This window comes from Anabrus simplex, chromosome 3 (genome assembly GCF_040414725.1).
Source record: "Anabrus simplex isolate iqAnaSimp1 chromosome 3, ASM4041472v1, whole genome shotgun sequence".
NCBI lineage: Eukaryota > Metazoa > Arthropoda > Insecta > Orthoptera > Tettigoniidae > Anabrus > Anabrus simplex.
In genome coordinates this window covers 428,618,876-428,642,554 of record NC_090267.1, presented here as the reverse complement: position 1 = coordinate 428,642,554, position 23,679 = coordinate 428,618,876, and the positions used below count along the sequence as shown (strand labels likewise).

At 38.7% G+C, this 23,679-nt stretch overlaps 1 pseudogene; it reads right to left on the bottom strand.

The window, feature by feature from the left end:
• Positions 1 to 338: 338 nt before the first annotated feature.
• LOC136866839 (uncharacterized) overlaps positions 339 to 23,679 on the bottom strand; it is a 53,025-nt pseudogene continuing 29,684 nt past the window's right edge.

Genomic DNA, 23,679 nt, shown 5'->3' with positions numbered 1-23,679 from the left:
CTTTATTGCACAACCTCCCCCCCACCTTCTAAATGTTTAACAAGTCGACGCCTATGTACCTGCGACAATGTGAATATCAATCCAAATTTAATATAGCTATAAACATAACATTATAAACAATTGTTGTAACAATTATACGAGTATAATCATATACAGTAGGCCTATATAAAATAATATAACAATCATAATATACTAATTATGATATTAAAATTGACATTCTCAGAATATCGAGAAGGTCTTCAGCCACTCACTAAGTGACGTTATCGATATCTTTCATATGTGTTCTTGCCATGGTACTGAACCAGCTTTTGAGCAGAAATAATCTTTTAACTTATCCCTTATGCAGAAAGCCTCTCTGGTCGAATTCCCACCACGAGGGGTAAGTTTTGGGGCTGTGGATTGACAAACTCTTGGTTTGTGGAATCACTTGTTTCATTTATAAGCGTGAAAACACTGTCGTCATACTTTCTAATGAAATTGTGTAGCACACAAGTCGCTAGTATTATGTTATCAACGCTTTCCGGCTTTGATTGAATTCGTCTGTTGTAAATTCGAAATTTCTGGGTTAGAATACCGAAAGCGTTTTCAACTACCCTCCGAGCACGGCTGAGTCAATAGTTGAATATTCGCTTTGTTCTGTCCAATTGTTGGCCTGGACACGGTCTCATAATATATGACTTTAAAGGGAATGCTCGTCACCCACTATTACATGTGGTACTTCAACGGAGGAACCTGGCAGTTGTGTATATCCAGGAACTGATAAGGCACCTTGTTCAAAAGCTTTCCCAATATTCGAATGAGCCCAGACACCTCCATCGCTGTTCTTACCGTACGATCCAATGTCGACAGCAATGGAGTTATAGTTGGCATCTACAAGTGCTAATAAAATAACTGAAAATGTTTTCTTATAATTGAAATACTGGGAGCCACTGTTCGGCGGAGCCTGAATGACGACGTGTTTACCATCAACTGATCCCAAACAGTTCGGAAAATTCCAGCGTTCTTGGAAGTCTTTCACTGTGGCTTTCCACATTTCTTCTGTTGGATGAGGCATTACTTCATGTATCAGTGCTCTTATTATAGCTTCGCAAGTTTCTTTCACAATCTTGTGTACAGTGGAATGCCCAAGACGATAGCTGTAAGATATTGTTTTAAATGAATCTCCAGTTGCCAGGAATCTGAAACAAATACAAAAATACCTAATTTTATGAATTCATCATAAACTTATCATTATGAGTAAACACCAACACGTCTCTGCTACAACGATTATATACTTAATTATTAATTAAATTCGTACCTAATTTCAAAAGTGTAAAGGCCTAAATAATTTATTTATTTTTCCAGGTGAAAGGTGCAAAGCAAGGTGGAACAATCTAAGGGATAATTATAAGAAGTGGCTGAAAAAACTGAGAACTAAAAGTGGGGAGGCAGCAAAAACTGTAAAACGCTACAGATTTGCGGATCAATTACGTTTCTTGGATAAATACTTCAGTGAAAGAGAAACTAAGGGAAACATCAATCTGTCCGCAGATGACGATTTTGAAAGTGAAGACGAGGAAGAACATGATACTTCAAATACAGCAGAACAACTGCAATCCAAGCAGCAGCCTGTACCTCACGATGTAAACAACAAGGGTATATCTACAGGAAACATCAGTGATAAAACTGACTCCTCGACGTTTTCAACCCCTCGAAGGTATTGTAAGAAAAGGAAGCTACAGGATGAACCAACAGCATCGTCGATACTGATGAAATACATCATCGAAAAAAATTCTGCGCAGGGCTCAGCTATATCTAACCGGGCCAATGAACATCTACAACACCCCGCTGATGCCTTTTTATTTGGAATTTCGCCTGTGTTGAAGTCACTGTCTCCATACTATTTGAGGTTAGCTAAATCAGAAATTTTCGTAACCGCACATAAATATGAAATGATGATGCTGACAGAGCAAAGTGCCAGCTCGACAACAGCATCTGGTGAGAGGGCATTTCAACCCTTAGAGGCACTACCAGAAAATGCGACTACAGATCCCCTCAGTTCTGCATCGTGTTCAGCAATCAACAACAATGAAGATAACCTACAACTTTATTGGCAGAAGTTTGGTGAAAAATCAATTCGGTAACATGACAGTTATTTCAACATCCAAAAACACTAATGATTTCAATTATTTTTTCCTGCTTTTTTAAATACATATTTCTTAAATTCTTCCTCGTAAAGTTCACGGTATGATGTTTTACAAAATATTGTATTTTTGTACATTCATGTTACTATAAAACTGTTGTCATGAACACGAATGTACCTACTTCATTTTCATTTTATTTTAATATTACTTAAGTCTACTTACCGCAGGCATACAGCCAGTCTTTCCATCGGTGTAATTGCATGTCTCCAAAACGTGTCCTTTCGTGTAATTAAAGGCTCTACCTTCTTAAACAGCTCACTGAATGTGTTTCTGCTCATTCTGAAATATCCGTGAAATTTTACTTCGTCGTCCTTCAAGCACTTATATAGAGTAGAAAACTCTCCTTCCTTATCCCTGCGTTTCCATATAGGATGAACCCACTGTTTCTTCCTCTCTTTCTCCTCTTCATCCAAGATTATAGCTATCATTAACAGTTCATCATCACTAAGAAAACTCATCATGGAACACTTGATTGCCGACTTATAACTGCACGGAACTGCACGGAACTGAAGTGTGAGAACAGACGTGAAATATTCATGTCGGAAAGGACGGATACGGAAACGGAGAGCGCCGTCACGTCCCGGAGATGTGTGAATCGACCTTTATGGAGTCTTTCAAGGACTTCATTGAGATGAATGAGGTGTTCTTCAAAAGTTTCACTAAATATAACCAAATCATCCAAGTAATTGTAAACAAATTTGAATTTAATGTCTGCCAACACATTATCCAGCAGCCAAGTGAGGACTGCGGCTCCCGTCGCCAGTCCAAATGGTACGCGCTCAAATTCATAGAGGTTCCAGTCAGTGGCAAAAGCCGTGAGATGCTTGGATTCCTCAGCAAGAGGTATCTGATAATATGCCTGATTCAAATCAAAACTGGTAAAAATTTTGGCATTAGCAAACCAAGAGAAACAAGAGTGTAAGTCAGGAAGAGGAACAGATTGAAGCATTCTATAGTCAATTACAGGCTAAAAACCACCTGTGGTTTAGGGACCAAATATATGGGAGAAGAGTATGCAGATTTAGAGAGATGTATTACACCATCAGCAAGCATTTGGTCGATGATAGCCTTAAGGGCTTTCATCTTGGGAGGCGACAACCGATACGGAGGAGAACGAACAGGTGCATTATCAGTTACTTCAATTTTATATTCCAAAACATTGGTTACCCTTAACTTATCGGTAAACACATCAGGAAATTTATCACAAAGATTTCTAAGTTGGTTGGCTTGATCCTGAGGTAAATGACTAAAGTCGAATGCTTTGAGTTCACTCGTGTCCTCAGGGACAGCACTGACATGATAAGGAAGAATAGGAGAACGACTACACAATTTAAAGACTAACAGAAAATTTAAACTGGAACTCGTACTGAAGATCCAAAATCATACCTGTTTTGGCAAAAAAATTTGCACCCAGAATGAAAGGACACTAATTTTGACATTCAGACTTCCAATCACATTCAATGAATTAGAGTTAGTCGTATGGTAGGTTAAAGACACAGGTTTTAAAGAAGGGAACTTACGAACAGATTTTACAGAGTTATACCAATTTTTGCTCAGACTACTTCCAGAATCAACTAAAGATAAACATGTTCATTGTTCACTTCTAGGCATATGCAAGGTGATTTACACGGATGAATAGCAGAAATACCACAAGATTGTTGGAAATTGACACTTGGGTCACATATGGGTTTATCATCAACTACAGGATTGTGTATGTCATCATCTAGCTGACAGCGATAACGGATGAAACATGAAGGTACACTATAAGGTTTGCACAAGAATTAGCGGTTAGTTATCTGGCATAGCCATTACCAGAACCGGAAGAATTGCGAGGACACTGTGTAGAAAAATGTCTATTTGACCCACAGTATCTGCAAGAATTAGTGGAGGAAGAAACTGTACTCACATTAGGATTTAAATTGCCCAACTCCTTTGGAAATTTTGAAGTTGACCACCCACGGACGGTTTTGAATTGCCTAAGGCCCCAATCTTAGGACAGTTCCACTGGAAATGATCAGTGGAGCCACAATTGTAGCATGCACGCGAATTACGTGGCTTGGAAGGAGAAGAAACGGCACTAGTGACCTGAGAAGATATACTCATAGGAGGAGGGAGCTAACGCAATGTGTAGCTGGTCGGCATACCTAATGCCTTCGGCAGAAATGGTGATAGCTTCCAACTTAGCGAACGTAGCGGGTCGTGGTGACAGAGCAAGATACAACCGATAATTTGGTGCAAGACCCTCAACAATGCTAGCAACCATTTGAGACTTACAATAGTTGAGCATAAAAATCCTGGCATTGAACTTAATGTCCTGAATATATTCAGACAATGTTTCAATCAAATGCTGCGCACAAAAATAATGTTTTTGCACCAGGGAAGACAATGCACAGAAAGGAATAAAGAACTCAAACACATGCGCGTGAAATTGGTGAATTGTCCACTTTTCAGAAATAGCTCTTATGATGTATTCAGAAAGAGCTCCAGATACATGTGGATATAAGACTTGGAAGAAATTGTCACTACTTAAAGTATATACTTTACATTGATCTTTAAATTCAACCAAGAAACATAGAAATGTAATGATCTCTTCTATTGAATTAGCGGTGAACTTAGATATGCCCTTAAATAGAGCAGTTAACGGGTGGGGTAAATTAGCAAACATTAAGAAACATCAGGCGTAGTAGGTACCTGAACAGGACTGGATTGGTTTGAGAAGGCATCACAGTTGTATAGAAATCTTGATTTGAACACCCCTGGAAAAGGGTGGGTGTACTAAAAGTGAGGTTAGGACTGCAGCTAGATTGCATCGAAACCGGCACAGATATTCACATCTACGAAACATTTTCGCACATTTGTGACACCGCCGAAGCATTTGCTACAGGTGACTCTTGGACATGCGGATATCTTTGCACAATAGGAAGAGAAACAACTTGGGTCATAACCGAAGGTTGAGATAAAGACACAGTAGAATTAACAGTTCCCATAGGAACGGTAGACATACCAACTTGTGTAAAAGAACCATCACTGGTATTATTCCTGGGCAGAGATGCACTTGTAAATATAACAGGAGAAGATTGGAGAGGAATATCATCACAAGTTACCATATTACTAAATTGTGAAGCAGTAGATACAGAGATAGTGTCACTGTTACAAGTTTCAGATGGAGTAGACACATCAACTACAGAACTGGAGCTAGACTACCCATTGCCTTCTAGCAAGCCTATAGTTTTATCGAAAATTCCAAAAAATTTTGATAACAACAGCTCACATTTCTGTCGCTCATTTATAGATAAATTAAGAGTTAACAGGTCGCGAATCCTGTCCACATAATGCTGGACGTGGGCTTTCACACGTGTTAACTGAGCATTAGACGGTTTAGAGGAACAAAAGGACAAAAGAATAGCTTTGAATTTGGTAAATTTATCTTGGTAAATTTATCTTTAACAAGGGTCAAAGATGCACACACTTCGTCTGTTGATAGAATTGGTATGGCTATGGTTACGTTAAGCGATTGCTTTAACAAGCTCACGTCATCCCTAACCCTTCCTGTCAAATTCCATTTATGAATATGAAGTTCGTAAACTAATTCCTCCTTCCTCAAATGGAACGGAACAGGGACCACACGAGACATGTTAACAAGAAATTATGTTAGGAGATGATACAGATTATTTTTTTAGGTTAGACAAGGGTTATTGCTTTCACATCTCTTTCTTCTACAACCACGCTCTGCTACCAGATGTAAGCGCCCCCACCCCTTTTACAGATGAGAACACATAATACAAGGTACATATAAAACAAGTAATGATTTAATAAACCAAAATTAACTAACCTGAACGAACATCAGCCTATGATTCACCAGGAAAAAACATCTTATATTTCAACAACATACACGCAGCTACGCAGGGTTATCAACATGACAACTAGAGAAAGGATATTTGGGAAGCAGGCCGGGAAACCCTACAGAGGACGAGATCTTACGTGACGTTGTAGGGAAAGAAACGTGAGAGCATTACCCTTTAGTCTAATTTTCTCAACATTTAGAATTTAAACAAGGTATAAAGAACACCAATTAACAGGATAACATTATCAATTAAGAAAAGGTTAAAATGAACCACAAGGTTCCTATCGGTGGTTCTTCAGGGCATTAAATAACACAATATTACAATTATATTTAAGAAGGTGAGCATAACTTTGACTATGAAATTTACAAGGAAAATTTAACAGGGAATATGACATAATTACAACCATCTTACAAGGCAAATACAAAAGTGTTTACAAGGAAAGAAAACAATGTAAATTTAAATTTAGCGCAGAGGCCTTTAGAGGTGCAGTCCTCTCCTAATACACATCAGTGAGGAACGCATAGCTCAACAGGTGTACACTAAATTGACGTGGAATTACTGGAGGCAACCCAAATGGAAAAATTAAAATTTACATTTACACAAAAGGTTAATAAAAGGAATTGCCTTCAAAACAAAGGCTATGCCTAGCTGACGAACTAAGGCATTACAAAACCAAACGGTGAAAACCAGGGTCAAAGGTAAACTCCGCACAAATGAATTTACATATTCATTTAACATTTGAGAAAAGAAAACATACTTACCCCGAGATGGCTGGAGCCGCTGAGCGGACCACCTTACAAGGTGCGTCCGATCGTTAAGACGTACGAAAACCAAAGGCGCTGAACAGAGCCTTGCTCCTGCTGAGGAGCCAAAAGGCCGGAAATTGGGAAATACTCAAACAGCCAATCAGGGAAGCTACCTATGATTCGACCTGAAGTTTCACCAATACAAATTAATGTTATTTTCGCCAATGGCATTACAGCACCATATATGGTAATGTGGGAAATAAATTCTAGAGGTTTTGATTGCGAAACTCGGCGTTTTCATGATCGAAGTCTCCACGTGGCAACTACAGGGTGATACAAAAAATGGGTTACAGCAAACATATTACTGGAGATCTCCAATATCAATGTCTTCCAACACTCATAATGATTATTAAATATCAACAGTTCACAGTCTTTCCTGTAAGTCCTGACATTTTTTTAAATCCATAAATTTCACAAAAATTAAAACACACATACATTTACATGAATTTACAGCAACAAAAAAAACAAAATGTCAGTTCCTTAGTTTCTTTCAATGACGGTTTCATGACAAGTCAAGAATTAAACGATTCCACCGACTCTATCAACTCACCACCGGTGACATATTCTATTATTTTCTCAAATATTTCCATGTCTCTTTCCTCTCTTCCAGGCCTATATGTTCCTATAATTCCCACCTCCTTCATATTATCACAAACTTATTTTATCCCTAATATTTCATCCCATTCATCGGTAAACCATTCATGTGAACAATAAATTTCCTTCACCAGAATAAACACCCCCCATCCCATTTTATCTCCACGGTCTCTATGATAGACTGTATACCCTTCTGGAAATACTTCTCTATTACCCACCCCTTCTCTCAACCACGATTCTACTCCTATCACCACATCAGTCTCATAAGATTCCATCAATGTACTGAATATTAATTGTTTATTTACTACACTCTGACAGTTTACCAAGAGAATACTCAGACCCCGTTCCTCCCTAAAACTTGACTGTTGCACTTGGGTAACTTGAAATTCCTTACTTTCCTGAGTTTCATTTTCTAGTTGACTGACTCAGCTTGAAGTACATCTGGCTCCTTCTACTAGTTTTTCTGGTCAGTATTATAACTCAAGGGAGTTGCCTTTTTTACAGTACATATCTTAAGATAATAAAATCTAGAACAATATTTTGCTATCTTTTGTTTACCTGAATTGTTTAGATAAAGGCCATGCTTTGTGTAACAGTGTCTTTCAAAACTGCTGCATTCAATTACCTGGGTATTATGAAAATGTTTACAAATTTTAACGATATCTGTATTAACTTTGTCCACTTCAGTGTTCACACACATCTAAGTCAGTGTTCTACAACCTTTCTGAACTTATGTCACACAATAAATTATCCATGACTCAATACGACACATCAAAATGTTAATCCCTTCATAATTGTAAATTTATACACTGAGTGGCACAAAAAACGCAACACTTCAATTTCTTTCGAAACAAATTCACTTCAAATTTATTATTTATTATATAAGTGTTTTTATTTCTTTCATGCCAATTGTTGTATCCATTTTTAGCTGAAGATTTTCCACATTAGGAATGAAACATGTAATTTTTAAAAATAAAGTAACTAGATTTTAAGCTGGAATATGTTTTATAAATACATAGTCTAGCAGTAAAAAACAAATTCTTAAGTATTGGAAGGTGGGATTCTTCCTTCAACCTAACCTTAATTGATTTGATGCCAATATGGGACAAAAATGAGATTTATATGTTATAGCAAAGTAACCTCATATTCTTGAAAAGAAAAATTTTCTCTGCTAATCTGATTGCACCATCATTCTTAATGTGAAGAGCATCCCTGATTTTTTTGTCAGTATGGTTCTGATACACCATGCATATATAGTGGCCCGCTTTCACTTCGGACAAAGATCAAAGTACAGAACTTCTTTGTGCTACTGTCTGCTGCCAAACACTACAATCACAGCAAATATGCTCATAACAACAGAAGATCACAATACACAAGTGGACAGTCAAAGTACATGGCTATTCAGTAACTCGCCGGTTGACATCTGGGAATAGAAGGGGTCTAAACTGTCAAGGTAAATAAATTTGAAAATTTGAACTTGATAAATTTAATGTAATTTGTTTTTAATCCATCCAATCATATACAAATCAAATCTACTGCCTGATAAAAATTGGGAATACTAACATTAAAATAAGCTAGGCGCCAGACTCTAATTTTCTGTCGCCATGGTGGCCTAGCACACGGAAAGTTTTGAGCCCTGAGTATTATTATTGTTGTGATTATTACGGTGGTCCACAGGGGAAGAAGCAGCTGAGCCATAGGACTGGACAAAGGGAATATAGAAAAATGCCTCAAGGCAGTAGGAATAGAGTATATTTTCCCAATGTTCTTTTTTGCATTTTTTTCCCTCTTTTTTTTTTTTTTTTTTTTTTTTTACAGTATAAGGAAAACATTACAGGAAGTAATCTGTAACAATAATATAAACAGTTAAATATTTACAATAGTTAATAAACTTAATGCTCTGAACATTATAAGGGTTAAGTTATATAACAATTTGGGTTTCCACCCCTTAAACAAGAAACCAGCCCTCAACACCTTCAAGTATGGATCAAACACTGTGTCCACACTCGTTACCACTTCAAACTGCCAAGATAAGTAACATATACTCTACTTTCGAAAGGAAAAAGGTAAGGGATGTCAACTCCTAACATTCACAATTCTCCCTAAAATGTTCCAAGACAGGCTCCTAGGTGGCAACCCCTGTCAGGAAAGTAATACCTTTAGGTTGGTTAAAGAACTAAACCAATAGCAATGTTATCTTGACCGAGTCCAACGTATTGCCACCAGATGACGCTAAAGCAACATGTTTAAAGAATTCTCTATGGTGGTGGTGGGGAGTTCATGTTACAGTTATTATTATTGTTATTATTATTATTAACAGAAATTGACTTGTGCATTTCTTAACAATTTATGAACTTTAATTTACTGTAGAATATACAAGAAAATGTACTCTTCTATTATGTTAAATAAGTCTACTCATACATTCAGCGCAATATTTGTGCCTGCTTAGCTACACATACAGTAGGTGGCTGGATCTGTGATAGAATTATTGGCAAGGCAATTCTCATTTCTTCATCAGTGTATTTGAGTCACTCTCTTGATGTCTTAATTTCAGACAATGTGAACAACCCATTCACTCAAATCATTAAAAATGGCAGTTGACAACTCAGATGTGTCCAAAGGCACTTTGAGAAGATTAGATTTGTGTCCTGTTTGCTTTTAAATCTGTGGATTTCTCTTCTGTATTAATCAGGAGGGATCAGAAGTTGATGCCCTAAAAGCAGTATAAACACGTATGTATTTATGCCCTAGAAAGTACCTAAATATACAACAAAATATGCATAATTAATTTGAGCTTATTTCCATACAATAAATGATCTATAAGTTAGGTCATTATTCCATGGATTTTGAAGTGCTAGCCTCATCATCGGTGAATTCTTTGCTATTGCTGTTAACAGCTAGGGAATGACGGATGCCTTCCACGGTCAATGCTTTGTCTGGTGTCCCTCAGCAAAGCTTTGTAGTGCTAAACAACTACATTGTTCTGTTCATGTTGTGGGTGCTTTGCCTACAATTTCAAGCAGTACATTATACCCAGGAGTTTTGGAGAGAATATTTGTTACTTTCTATTTCACTATTTCTTCTACAACCCCTGGAACTGTTTCTAAAGTGGATATGGTTTTGTCACATTTTGCAAATGACTGATGTAAAGGAATCCCAACTGCTTCCAGTGATGTAATAGTTTCACAAATACAAACAAAATGAGCTATTATAAACACAAAGTTACTTTCTAATTCTTTGCTTGACAATGTTTGCTGTGCCAGCTCAATAGATGCTGCTTTATTAGGAAATAATTATTTTACAACTTCTCTAATTTTCGGTAAATATTCTGAATAATAGAGCGCAGCCTCCATCTATGATCTCCAGCGCATTAAAATAAGTTATGGTGATAAGGGAGCATCAGGTGCTATTGATGTGAATATCTGAATCTGTGGTGGAGCTTTTACAAATATTTTCTTAACAGACGACACTACATTGTCAACTAATGGATAGCATGAATGGTCTCTGCTGTGCAATGAAGTCCAGGTGCGAGACATATTAAGTGAATTTCATTAGGGAAAATACCTTTTAATGTTGTCCCCGATATTATCATGCAACTAGCTGTGACCGTTAACATGACGAGTACATTGTTGTATTCAATACCATCAGGCTACAACAATTTCATTGAATCAATGACAAACTGAGTTACTGTTTTGTTGTTTGTGACCTCTAGCTGTCCCACATTAAGAAGATATGGGGTAGTTGGCTGTTCTTTACAAAGGGCTCCAACTACTATATTCATTACAAAACGATCTTCAGACTCTGTTGTTTCATCAACACTTGAACACTAACTGATAATAAGTTTTGCGAAAAGTGCTTTAATCTGGAATATTTTCATGGGTGTATTTGTGAAGGAACTTTGAGTGTTGGATTGTTGAGCTTAAAGAGAGGAATATCTGCTGCTAGAAAGGTCTGAGAGAGGTCTGAGTGAGGTCTGAGAAAAACTTTGTTTGTCTACTCCTTGTCTACTACTTTTACATAGCAGAATTTGTACTGCGCTTCATAGCAACTGACTTCTTAAGTTTTGGATATGTTTATATGCTGCAATACTTGATACTGTTTTTCACTACTTACTTTCTTCTCACATGCTTTGTAATATACTATTTTAGAATCTGTAGAAATAAATTCAGAAGGAAACTTGTCTCGGTAGCCTTTAACCCTAACTGCACTACTTAATTTAGTTTTCGGCATGATGTACACTATGCAAATATTAAAGAACAATGTATACACATACTTAACACTTAGTCACATTCCACAACTCATACGTAACATGCTCAGCACTGTTAAGACGACTGGGCTAAACTATATCCAGTCAGTTGCTATCAAAGCTGCGGCATTACTATTGTGAAAGATTGATTTCTCATGTGAATCCCTCACACTGTGATTCCCAACAATGTTGTCAACTTCCGTAACGAAGAAGCTGCTGCTGAACCATGGATAAATATACGTACAATAATAAATAAATTTTTTGTAGCTGAAGGTCTTCAGGCAGTGTGAATTTTCATATTCCTCTAGCTAAACAATAACTCAAAACCACTTGGTTTAGTGTAAAATAGTAAGATTGGCAACACTAATTCCCAAGCGTGTGTGGGGAAATACTGGAATTGCATCATAGACACATGACATCCAGCTTCGCGTATCAGGTACCATTGGTGAGTCATGCTCCCCGGCTCGCTATCCTGCTGTTTCATGCTGAAGCATATTTCCCAGTCCTTCATACTGCACAGCTAAAAGCTCATTTCTTATCTGAATGAGCCCTCTTATATGAGTCGTCATTGTTATCAATTGCATTCATTGCACTCGCGAAACATATTACACATTAGTAGAAAATGCCAAGGCATACATTTTAAGCATAGTAAAATAATAATATCCTTTTAATTTGCCATTTTAGGGCATAAAATCCAAAATATGATGCATCTATTAAGAAAAACAAAATATTCATTTTTATGCTCAATAAAAATCTTCATATTCCGTTCAGATAAAATTGATTTGCATAAATAATTTACCATCATATTCATACAATGGTGGGAAAAATATATGCAAATGCATAAACTTTCGATCCCTATTAATCAAAAGAGGTTTTGAATCCCTAACAAACAGATCATGAACCCAGTTGAAATAGTGAAGAAAATATTTATGAAATTCTGCTCCAAGATTTCTCAGTGTTCTGTAATTTCTGTAATTTTAAGTCCATCTCCACTTTATTACCATCAGCATTTGGCCATACAGTTTGGAACATCTCAAACTACTCATTTTCAGTTCTCTCTGTAGTATTATTCATAAATCCTTGAATCCGAACTTATTCACAAATTTTTGAGTCCTCGTGCCTCGCATGGGTTTTGTCTTGCTTCCCCATAAATGAGGAACATGTCGACGTATTCTTCTGTGAAAAACGTGCTGAATGACAGCAGAGATTACATTCAGGCCCTAACCAGCAGAGTATGTTCAGGGCACAAGATGAATAACAGCATCATTCTGGTGTTTGAATGTGGCAAACATAGGCCTGTGTTTATGTACCCTTTACAAATAAAAATATTTATAAAATCCTCCTTATCAATACAAATCAACTCATCTGTTGGATGGAACAAGGTCTATACATGTTTCAGACTATTCTCAAGGCCATCTTAAGTGGTAAAACAAATTATTACACAAACAAATTAAAAATTTGATGAAGTGAAATGACAGTGTTTATGTATTCAAACATCAAACCGATGCAAAAATATTTGAACAATGCAGGATTATAATCGCCGATGGCACATTCCGTCGATTGCTAGGCCAATGCCTAACCACATCCGCTACACTACACTGCTGGGAACATAGTGGTAGTACTATGAGAGTAGAATATATACGCCATCCGGTTTGGTGTTTTAAGATATTAATTACTGAACTGTTACCTAGTTTTATGGATTGATTCCCCTCTTCATTACACCCGCTCATGAGGCACAGCACATTAACATAGTTACATGGTCAAAGGACGTCGCTATTTGATTTCAAGGCATCATGTTTTGTGAGCGGATGATATAACCTGTCGGTAGGGTTCAGAATTGTGAAAAATATGCTCACTGGACATTACTACCATACAATACACCTGTAGGGGAATAGCCACCTTATAACCATGTCGCACGTTACTTGGGTTGCGTAAAACTACATTGGAAGGGGTGGCTGAATTACATGGTATACTGCAGTATCTGAGAATGTTGACATATAAGAATTTTAAATCATAACAATATCGACACAGTTTTAAAAGTTCTCTACATTGATGAGTACAGCTGAGGGAGCTTTTTGCCAAAAGCTGAGAGTTCAACATGCTCTAATTGCTGCAGTGATTCTCTTGCAGACGGTGGTGCTGGTGCTACCTGTAGTGTATTATTTACTAACTCTGTGGTCTCAGCGACACAGCTCCTCCATTACACTCAAATAGGCCAGCCACGCTGCATGGTGTGCAGTTCATACAGAACCTTATGGCTGACTCTAGTCACCTATCGGAGAAAGCTGTGGATAGGTGTGTTCTCATGCTTTCAACCTAATTTTCTGTCATTCACAGATACACACAAGGTTGCCAGATTACCAGTATCAGAATGGGTATTGATCTTTGGCTTGATAACACTTGATATGAAGGATGGGATCGCTAATCACTGTATATTATATCCTTCATTCTGGTGGATCTACAGCTCTGCGGATTGTTTTACGAAGCCATGCTTGATAGGCAGGCAAATATACCGGTGTATATATATATTTAGAGGCATTGGTATTCTGTATATAGTATCCAGAAAATTCCCTGATGACAGACAATCCATGGGAGACTATTCAAGTCAACAGACACATATAGAGTCATTTTTATATTTATTAAGTTCAAGTCATTAGGCTACAATCTCAAAAGACCTGTGAACTGGTGCTATATATTGGACTAGCCCAGACCTAGCTCCACACCAAATCTGAAATGGAAAAGGCAAAAAGTGAGAGTTGAGTCAAAACTAGTTTTTTTTTGTTAATCGTAATGTTTTCCAGGAATACTTACGCTCCTGTATACAAGCCTGACTGAATGTTGGAAATGTTGAGAAGGCCAGCTGCTGAAGGACATGAAGCTGCCAGGAGAGATGCTGCAAATATCTGAGACAGAAGGATGTGTTACTTATCTCAGAGTGAAATTAAAACCATTCTCTTATGGTAACATTCAAAACTAATTTTCACCATATCTCAAAGTATTGGACAGAGGGATTCACATTGTTTTAACCTCTTCCCTTCCTGTAGAGAAATTTTTAAAATAATCTGTAGTTATGTTTTTCTAATGTTAAAGTTTATGCTCAAAAGTACAATACTGAACCTATAAAAATTGATTTCCTAATGTGTTTAATATTTATTAATTACAGACTATTGTGCTTGTCTTTGACAAGTCAGCCATATAGCTGGTTCAAGTAAATGAAAAAAAAAAAAACAGTCTGGTTTACAGCTACAGTGAAAGTATGAATATGGCAATCTGTCTAAAAGGGCAGGCTTCTTAATAAGTAAAAAGTAAGTAAAAGTGAGGTTTTTTTTTTGCAAGTTGCTTTACGTCACACCGACACAGATAGGTCTTATGGCGACAATGGGAGAGGAAAGGGCTAGAAGTGGGAAGGGAGTGGCCATGGCCTTATTTAATGTACAGCCCCACCATTTGCCTGGTGTGAAAATGGAAAACCACGGAAAACCATCTTCAGGGCTGCCAACAGTGGGGGCTCGAACCAACTATCTTCCGAATACTGGATTCAGGCCGCACTATGGGATTAAGGGTAGATTATTAAAATCAATCAAAGGCATTTATGTTTTGGTTCAGGGTACTTGCAGGGGCTATACAAAGCTGGAACAGGTAGATAATTTCAAGTATTTAGGTTGTGTGTTCTCCCAAGATGGGAATATAGTGAGAATGAAACAAGGTACAGTAAAACTAAAGCATGAGCTCGCAGTTGCGATCAACAGTATTCTGTAAGAAGGAAGTCAGTTCCCAGACGAAATTATCTTTACATCAGTCTGTTTTCAGACCAACTTTGCTTAACGGGTGTGAAAGCTGGGTGGACTCAGGATATCTTATTCATAAGTTAGAAGTAACAGACGTGAAAGTAGCGAGAATGATTGCTGGTAGAAACAGGTGGAAATAATGGCAGGTGGGTAGTCGGAATGAGGACATAAAAGTTAAGTTAGGAATGAACTGAATGTATGAAGCTGTACGCATAAACCATCTTCGTTGGTGGGGTCGTGTGGCGAATGGAGGAGGATAGGTTACCTGGGAGAATAATGGACTCTGTTATGGAGGGTAAGAGAAGTAGAGGGAGACCAAGATGATGATGGTTAGACTCAGTTTCTAACGATTTAAGAGGTATAGAATGAGGTCACGGCACTAGTTGCAAATCTATATATATAAAAATAAGAGTTTTGTCTGTACTTTGCTCAGAATTTGAAAAGAATGGTGTTTATGTATCGGCCATGTCCACAGTAACAAGGAAATGCAATTTTTACTTTTCTGTAATGTCTGTCTGTCTGTCTGTCTGTCTGTCTGTCTGTCTGTCTGTCTGTCTGTCTGTCTGTCTGTCTGTCTGTCTGTCTGTCTGTCTGTCTGTCTGTCTGTCTGTACACGCATCACTAGAAAACGGCTGAAGAGAATTTAATAAAAATCGGTATGCAAAGTCGGGGAATAAGTCGCTACAATCTAGGCCATAAATAATTTTATTCACACTGATTGAAATGGTAGTTTAGGGGAAGGCCTAAAATTTAATTTTCAAATATTTATGTTATTAGTGGTTTTATCTTAATGAGAATTAGTAGGCAAAGTTGGAAAATACGTCGCTACAATCTAGGCTATAAATAATTTTGTTCACGCTGAGTGAAATGGTAGTTTAGGGGAAGGCCAAAAAACTAATTCTTAAATATTCACGTTATTAATGGTCAAATCTCATAGAAAATTTGTATGCAAAGTCGGAGAATGAGCCACTAAAATCTAGGCTATACATAATTTTATTCACGCTCAGTGAAATGGTAGTTTGGGGGAAGGCATAAAATTTAATTCTCAAATATTTATATTATTAGTGGTCGTATCGATAAATATTACATAACAAAAGTTATATAGAATTAAATTTCCAACTAATTATGTCTACATTTTTACCGAACCGGCTATGATAACACAGATATTCATGAATTAGCATTTTTGTTGCTAAGTCCAGATCAACTCCGAGCCACGAGAAAATGGGTTAACAGAATTTAATGAAAATCGGTATATAGAGACGGGGAATAAGAAACTACAGTCTAAGCTATAAACAATTTTATTCGAACTGGATTAAAATGTAGTTTAGGGGAAGGCGCCTAAAATTTAATTTTTAAATGCCTATGTTATTGATCCTATCGAAAAGTACTACATAACAAAAGTTACAGAGAATACAGTTTCTGATCATGTATATTTTATTCAGTTTTACCGTACCGACTATGATAGGAGTGGTATTTCAAAGTATGAAGAAAACTAAATGTGAAGGCCTACAATATCGAAAACGCATAACATTGGTGAACAATAACATTACATTGACCATTGTTTGTGGCGGTGTTCTTTGTCTCTTATGCTGCCTCTCAACTCTGATAGATGGGATTACTGCTGCATACCAAGTATAATAGCCTGACTGATTACTGGCGGAAAATAGCCGGGGAGTTAGAAAACTTTTTTCTTTAGCATGCCATTCCTCTGGTTCATACATTTTCTGATACAGCTGGTACGTAACACACCGGTTCATCATAGTATTCCAGCTGTTCGATCCCCACTCCCACGCGCTGTTTTGAATGAGCAGTGTGCATACTTACGGCAGAGGCTCACTTTAGTAGTAGTAGTAGTAGTAGTAGTAGTAGTAGGTTTTTTTTTTTTTTGTTTTTTTTTGTTATGGCAGGGGAAAATCTTTTAAAGACACCACTCTGTGTGGGAGTTGGATTTCCACCAACTAAAAACCCCTGCCCTCTTCACTCAAACCATTCTGGAACTGCTTGTCGGCATGACATCAGAATGGAGTGATGTATGTTATTAAGTTCTTCCTTTCTCTTCTTTCTCCTTCATCCCCATAATGCTTGTCGCCATTGCCTTTACTGTGTTCCAGGCAAACGGGCTCTCTAACATAATCTGAACCAGATTCCCTGGCGTGAGTTGTCGGCCAAGTTGTTGGCAGGCTTTTCTTCGTTCTTCTTCCCATCGAACACAGTAGAAAAAGGTGTGTTCTACTGTATCCCTTTCAGAACAGTACCAACAACCATCTCCCTGCGTCTTTCCCATCTTCATGGCGTATACGCCGAATCTTCCATGTCCTGTCAGGATCTGCGACAGATAGTAATCTACCTGCCGATGTCTACATTTAAGCCAGTCTCCTATGTTGGGTATTAGCTTTTTTGTCCATTGGCCAACATCGGTTGTGCCATCCCATCGGTCTTGCCACTCTAGTAAGAGTTGGTTCCTCGAGGCTTTCTTTTCCTCAGCAGATATAGTTGCACCCCTTTCATGCCAAAGTTTTCTCTCTGCAACGAGGAGGTCAATGGGAATACTGGCAGCTACAACTTGTAAAGCTGCTGTCGCCTCTGTGGGGGGCACCAACTGCAGATCGTAGGGGAGAATATTGGGCAGAATGGATAGCGACCCTAGACTTGGTGGTTCATAACACTGGAATCTTACCAACTTTTTCCAGAGGGAACTCAGAGTCTTTCATAGACGTCACCTGCTCAACGCAGGGTATAGCATCATTCATTGTTGACTGGGAAGTTATGGAAGATGAATCTCTCAGCGACCATCGTTTTATTTACTTTCAAGTTAAGGGATCGAAGAAGCTTAATGATATCACGAAAACGGTGTGGAACTATAATTGGGAAACCTTTAAAATTGCAATCGAGTGGATGTCACAAACTGTAGATACAGTGCAACATACTCTAAAAGATGTAACTACTGCTCTTAAAGATGCTTGTAGGACCAGCCGATTGAGGGGATCAACAAAATATAAAACACGAGTCCCTTACTGGTGGAACAATGAAATAGACATGCAAAGGAAAGACTGCAATCGCAAGAGACGAATTCTTACAAGATCTAGGAAAAAAATCAGCCAGGTCAACTTAATACCATTAGAAGCTGATTATAAGGCATCAAAGAGGCAACTAATGAAGCTAATAAAGGATTCTAAGAGAAATCTCTGGCAAAAGCTATGCGAAGATCTAGACAGTGATATCTGGGGAGCGGGATATAAGATAGTGACCGGTCGAATAATCAACAGGGTACCAGTTCAGCTCCCAGCTGATAGAAGGAAAGCCATAGCAATGGAGTTGTTCCCTTGTACTAATGACAGACTTGAAACGGAATCAGATTTTTGTGTTGCAGAACCGTTCACTGTGGTTGAGTTACAAGAGGTAGCACGCAATATGAAGACTGGTAAGGCACCAGGTGTAGATGGAATCCCACCAGAAGCCATCAAGTACCTATGCAGTTGAGGTGGCACCTGGTTGGATCTTATCAGTCTTCAATGATTTGTTAAAAAAGCGTGAATTCCCCGATGAGTGGAAAGTAGCCAAGCTAGTGCTGTTATTGAAGGCAGGGAAACTATCATTAGATCCATCAGCATACAGGCCACTGTGCTTATTAAACACCTTGAGCAAACTTTACGAAGGATTGATTAAAACTAGACTGGAGAAAGAACTTGAACAACAGGGAGGACTTTCTTCGAACCAGTTTGGATTTAGAAAGGGTAGAACCACAACCCAAGCTATTGAGAGGGTGATTCAAATACAGGCAGAAAGCAGTGAGAAATGGGCTGCCTTGATAACGCTAGATGTCAAAAATGCTTTTAACACTGCTTCTTGGAGCATTATTTTGAGAGAACTTCGTAGGATGAACATTTCTCAGTATCTACAACAAATAATCGTTAAGTACTTCAAAGGACGAAGAATACGATTTCATGATTTAGAAGATCTTGAAATGAGTGCTGGCATTCCACAGGGATCTGTCCTAGGACCCACCTTGTGGAACATTCTATATGATGGTGTCTTACGCCTGCAGCTGACAAAAGGGACAACATCTATTGGTTATGCAGATGACCTTGCAATAGTGGTAATAGCAGAGAATGTAGAAGAACTGACCTTCCGAGTAAATGAATCACTGAGACGAGTTAACCTTTGGATGGTAAATAATAAGTTGAGATTGGCTCCACATAAGACTGAGGCTGTAATTTTGAAAGGTTCCAGGAATTGGAAAAATGTCCGTTTCTTATTAAATGATACAGTGATTATCCCAGGAAAGTCTGTACGATACCTTGGGGTTCTTATTGACAGGAATTACACATTTGGTGCACATGTGAAGGCAGTAACCCAAAAGGCAGAGAAGAAGGCATCGGCATTAGCCAGACTTATGCCTAACATCGGGGGACCAAGAACAGTTAAGAGACAGATTATGTGCTCTGCAGTATATTCCATTTTACTTTATGCTGCACCTATCTGGCACAATGCACTCAGGAGGAAGATTCACCGAAGAGCTATGGAAAGAGTACAGAGGAAAATGCTGTTCAGAGTTACCTGTGCATATCGAACTAGTAGTAGTAGTAGTAGTAGTAGTAGTAGTAGTAGTAGTAGTAGGTTTTTTTTTTTTTTTTTTTTTTTTTTTTTTTTTTTTTTTTTTGTTATGGCAGGGGAAAATCTTTTAAAGACACCACTCTGTGTGGGAGTTGGATTTCCACCAACTAAAAACCCCTGCCCTCTTCACTCAAACCATTCTGGAACTGCTTGTCGGCATGACATCAGAATGGAGTGATGTATGTTATTAAGTTCTTCCTTTCTCTTCTTTCTCCTTCATCCCCATAATGCTTGGCGCCATTGCCTTTACTGTGTTCCAGGCAAACGGGCTCTCTAACATAATCTGAACCAGATTCCCTGGCGTGAGTTGTCGGCCAAGTTGTTGGCAGGCTTTTCTTCGTTCTTCTTCCCATCGAACACAGTGGAAAAAGGTGTGTTCTACTGTATCCCTTTCAGAACAGTACCAACAACCATCTCCCTGCGTCTTTCCCATCTTCATGGCGTATACGCCGAATCTTCCATGTCCTGTCAGGATCTGCGACAGATAGTAATCTACCTGCCGATGTCTACATTTAAGCCAGTCTTCTATGTTGGGTATTAGCTTTTTTGTCCATTGGCCAACATCGGTTGTGCCATCCCATCGGTCTTGCCACTCTAGTAAGAGTTGGTTCCTCGAGGCTTTCTTTTCCTCAGCAGATATAGTTGCACCCCTTTCATGCCAAAGTTTTCTCTCTGCAACGAGGAGGTCAATGGGAATACTGGCAGCTACAACTTGTAAAGCTGCTGTCGCCTCTGTGGGGGGCACCAACTGCAGATCGTAGGGGAGAATATTGGGCAGAATGGATAGCGACCCTAGACTTGGTGGTTCATAACACTGGAATCTTACCAACTTTTTCCAGAGGGAACTCAGAGTCTTTCATAGACGTCACCTGCTCAACGCAGGGTATAGCATCATTCATTGTTGACTGGGAAGTTATGGAAGATGAATCTCTCAGCGACCATCGTTTTATTTACTTTCAAGTTAAGGGATCGAAGAAGCTTAATGATATCACGAAAACGGTGTGGAACTATAATTGGGAAACCTTTAAAATTGCAATCGAGTGGATGTCACAAACTGTAGATACAGTGCAACATACTCTAAAAGATGTAACTACTGCTCTTAAAGATGCTTGTAGGACCAGCCGATTGAGGGGATCAACAAAATATAAAACACGAGTCCCTTACTGGTGGAACAATGAAATAGACATGCAAAGGAAAGACTGCAATCGCAAGAGACGAATTCTTACAAGATCTAGGAAAAAAATCAGCCAGGTCAACTTAATACCATTAGAAGCTGATTATAAGGCATCAAAGAGGCAACTAATGAAGCTAATAAAGGATTCTAAGAGAAATCTCTGGCAAAAGCTATGCGAAGATCTAGACAGTGATATCTGGGGAGCGGGATATAAGATAGTGACCGGTCGAATAATCAACAGGGTACCAGTTCAGCTCCCAGCTGATAGAAGGAAAGCCATAGCAATGGAGTTGTTCCCTTGTACTAATGACAGACTTGAAACGGAATCAGATTTTTGTGTTGCAGAACCGTTCACTGTGGTTGAGTTACAAGAGGTAGCACGCAATATGAAGACTGGTAAGGCACCAGGTGTAGATGGAATCCCACCAGAAGCCATCAAGTACCTATGCAGTTGAGGTGGCACCTGGTTGGATCTTATCAGTCTTCAATGATTTGTTAAAAAAGCGTGAATTCCCCGATGAGTGGAAAGTAGCCAAGCTAGTGCTGTTATTGAAGGCAGGGAAACTATCATTAGATCCATCAGCATACAGGCCACTGTGCTTATTAAACACCTTGAGCAAACTTTACGAAGGATTGATTAAAACTAGACTGGAGAAAGAACTTGAACAACAGGGAGGACTTTCTTCGAACCAGTTTGGATTTAGAAAGGGTAGAACCACAACCCAAGCTATTGAGAGGGTGATTCAAATACAGGCAGAAAGCAGTGAGAAATGGGCTGCCTTGATAACGCTAGATGTCAAAAATGCTTTTAACACTGCTTCTTGGAGCATTATTTTGAGAGAACTTCGTAGGATGAACATTTCTCAGTATCTACAACAAATAATCGTTAAGTACTTCAAAGGACGAAGAATACGATTTCATGATTTAGAAGATCTTGAAATGAGTGCTGGCATTCCACAGGGATCTGTCCTAGGACCCACCTTGTGGAACATTCTATATGATGGTGTCTTACGCCTGCAGCTGACAAAAGGGACAACATCTATTGGTTATGCAGATGACCTTGCAATAGTGGTAATAGCAGAGAATGTAGAAGAACTGACCTTCCGAGTAAATGAATCACTGAGACGAGTTAACCTTTGGATGGTAAATAATAAGTTGAGATTGGCTCCACATAAGACTGAGGCTGTAATTTTGAAAGGTTCCAGGAATTGGAAAAATGTCCGTTTCTTATTAAATGATACAGTGATTATCCCAGGAAAGTCTGTACGATACCTTGGGGTTCTTATTGACAGGAATTACACATTTGGTGCACATGTGAAGGCAGTAACCCAAAAGGCAGAGAAGAAGGCATCGGCATTAGCCAGACTTATGCCTAACATCGGGGGACCAAGAACAGTTAAGAGACAGATTATGTGCTCTGCAGTATATTCCATTTTACTTTATGCTGCACCTATCTGGCACAATGCACTCAGGAGGAAGATTCACCGAAGAGCTATGGAAAGAGTACAGAGGAAAATGCTGTTCAGAGTTACCTGTGCATATCGAACTAGTAGTAGTAGTAGTAGTAGTAGTAGTAGTAGTAGTAGTAGTAGTAGTTTTTTTTTTTTTTTTTTTTTTTTTTTTTTTTTGTTATGGCAGGGGAAAATCTTTTAAAGACACCACTCTGTGTGGGAGTTGGATTTCCACCAACTAAAAACCCCTGCCCTCTTCACTCAAACCATTCTGGAACTGCTTGTCGGCATGACATCAGAATGGAGTGATGTATGTTATTAAGTTCTTCCTTTCTCTTCTTTCTCCTTCATCCCCATAATGCTTGGCGCCATTGCCTTTACTGTGTTCCAGGCAAACGGGCTCTCTAACATAATCTGAACCAGATTCCCTGGCGTGAGTTGTCGGCCAAGTTGTTGGCAGGCTTTTCTTCGTTCTTCTTCCCATCGAACACAGTGGAAAAAGGTGTGTTCTACTGTATCCCTTTCAGAACAGTACCAACAACCATCTCCCTGCGTCTTTCCCATCTTCATGGCGTATACGCCGAATCTTCCATGTCCTGTCAGGATCTGCGACAGATAGTAATCTACCTGCCGATGTCTACATTTAAGCCAGTCTTCTATGTTGGGTATTAGCTTTTTTGTCCATTGGCCAACATCGGTTGTGCCATCCCATCGGTCTTGCCACTCTAGTAAGAGTTGGTTCCTCGAGGCTTTCTTTTCCTCAGCAGATATAGTTGCACCCCTTTCATGCCAAAGTTTTCTCTCTGCAACGAGGAGGTCAATGGGAATACTGGCAGCTACAACTTGTAAAGCTGCTGTCGAAACAGTTCGATATGCACAGGTAACTCTGAGCAGCATTTTCCTCTGTACTCTTTCCATAGCTCTTCGGTGAATCTTCCTCCTGAGTGCATTGTGCCAGATAGGTGCAGCATAAAGTAA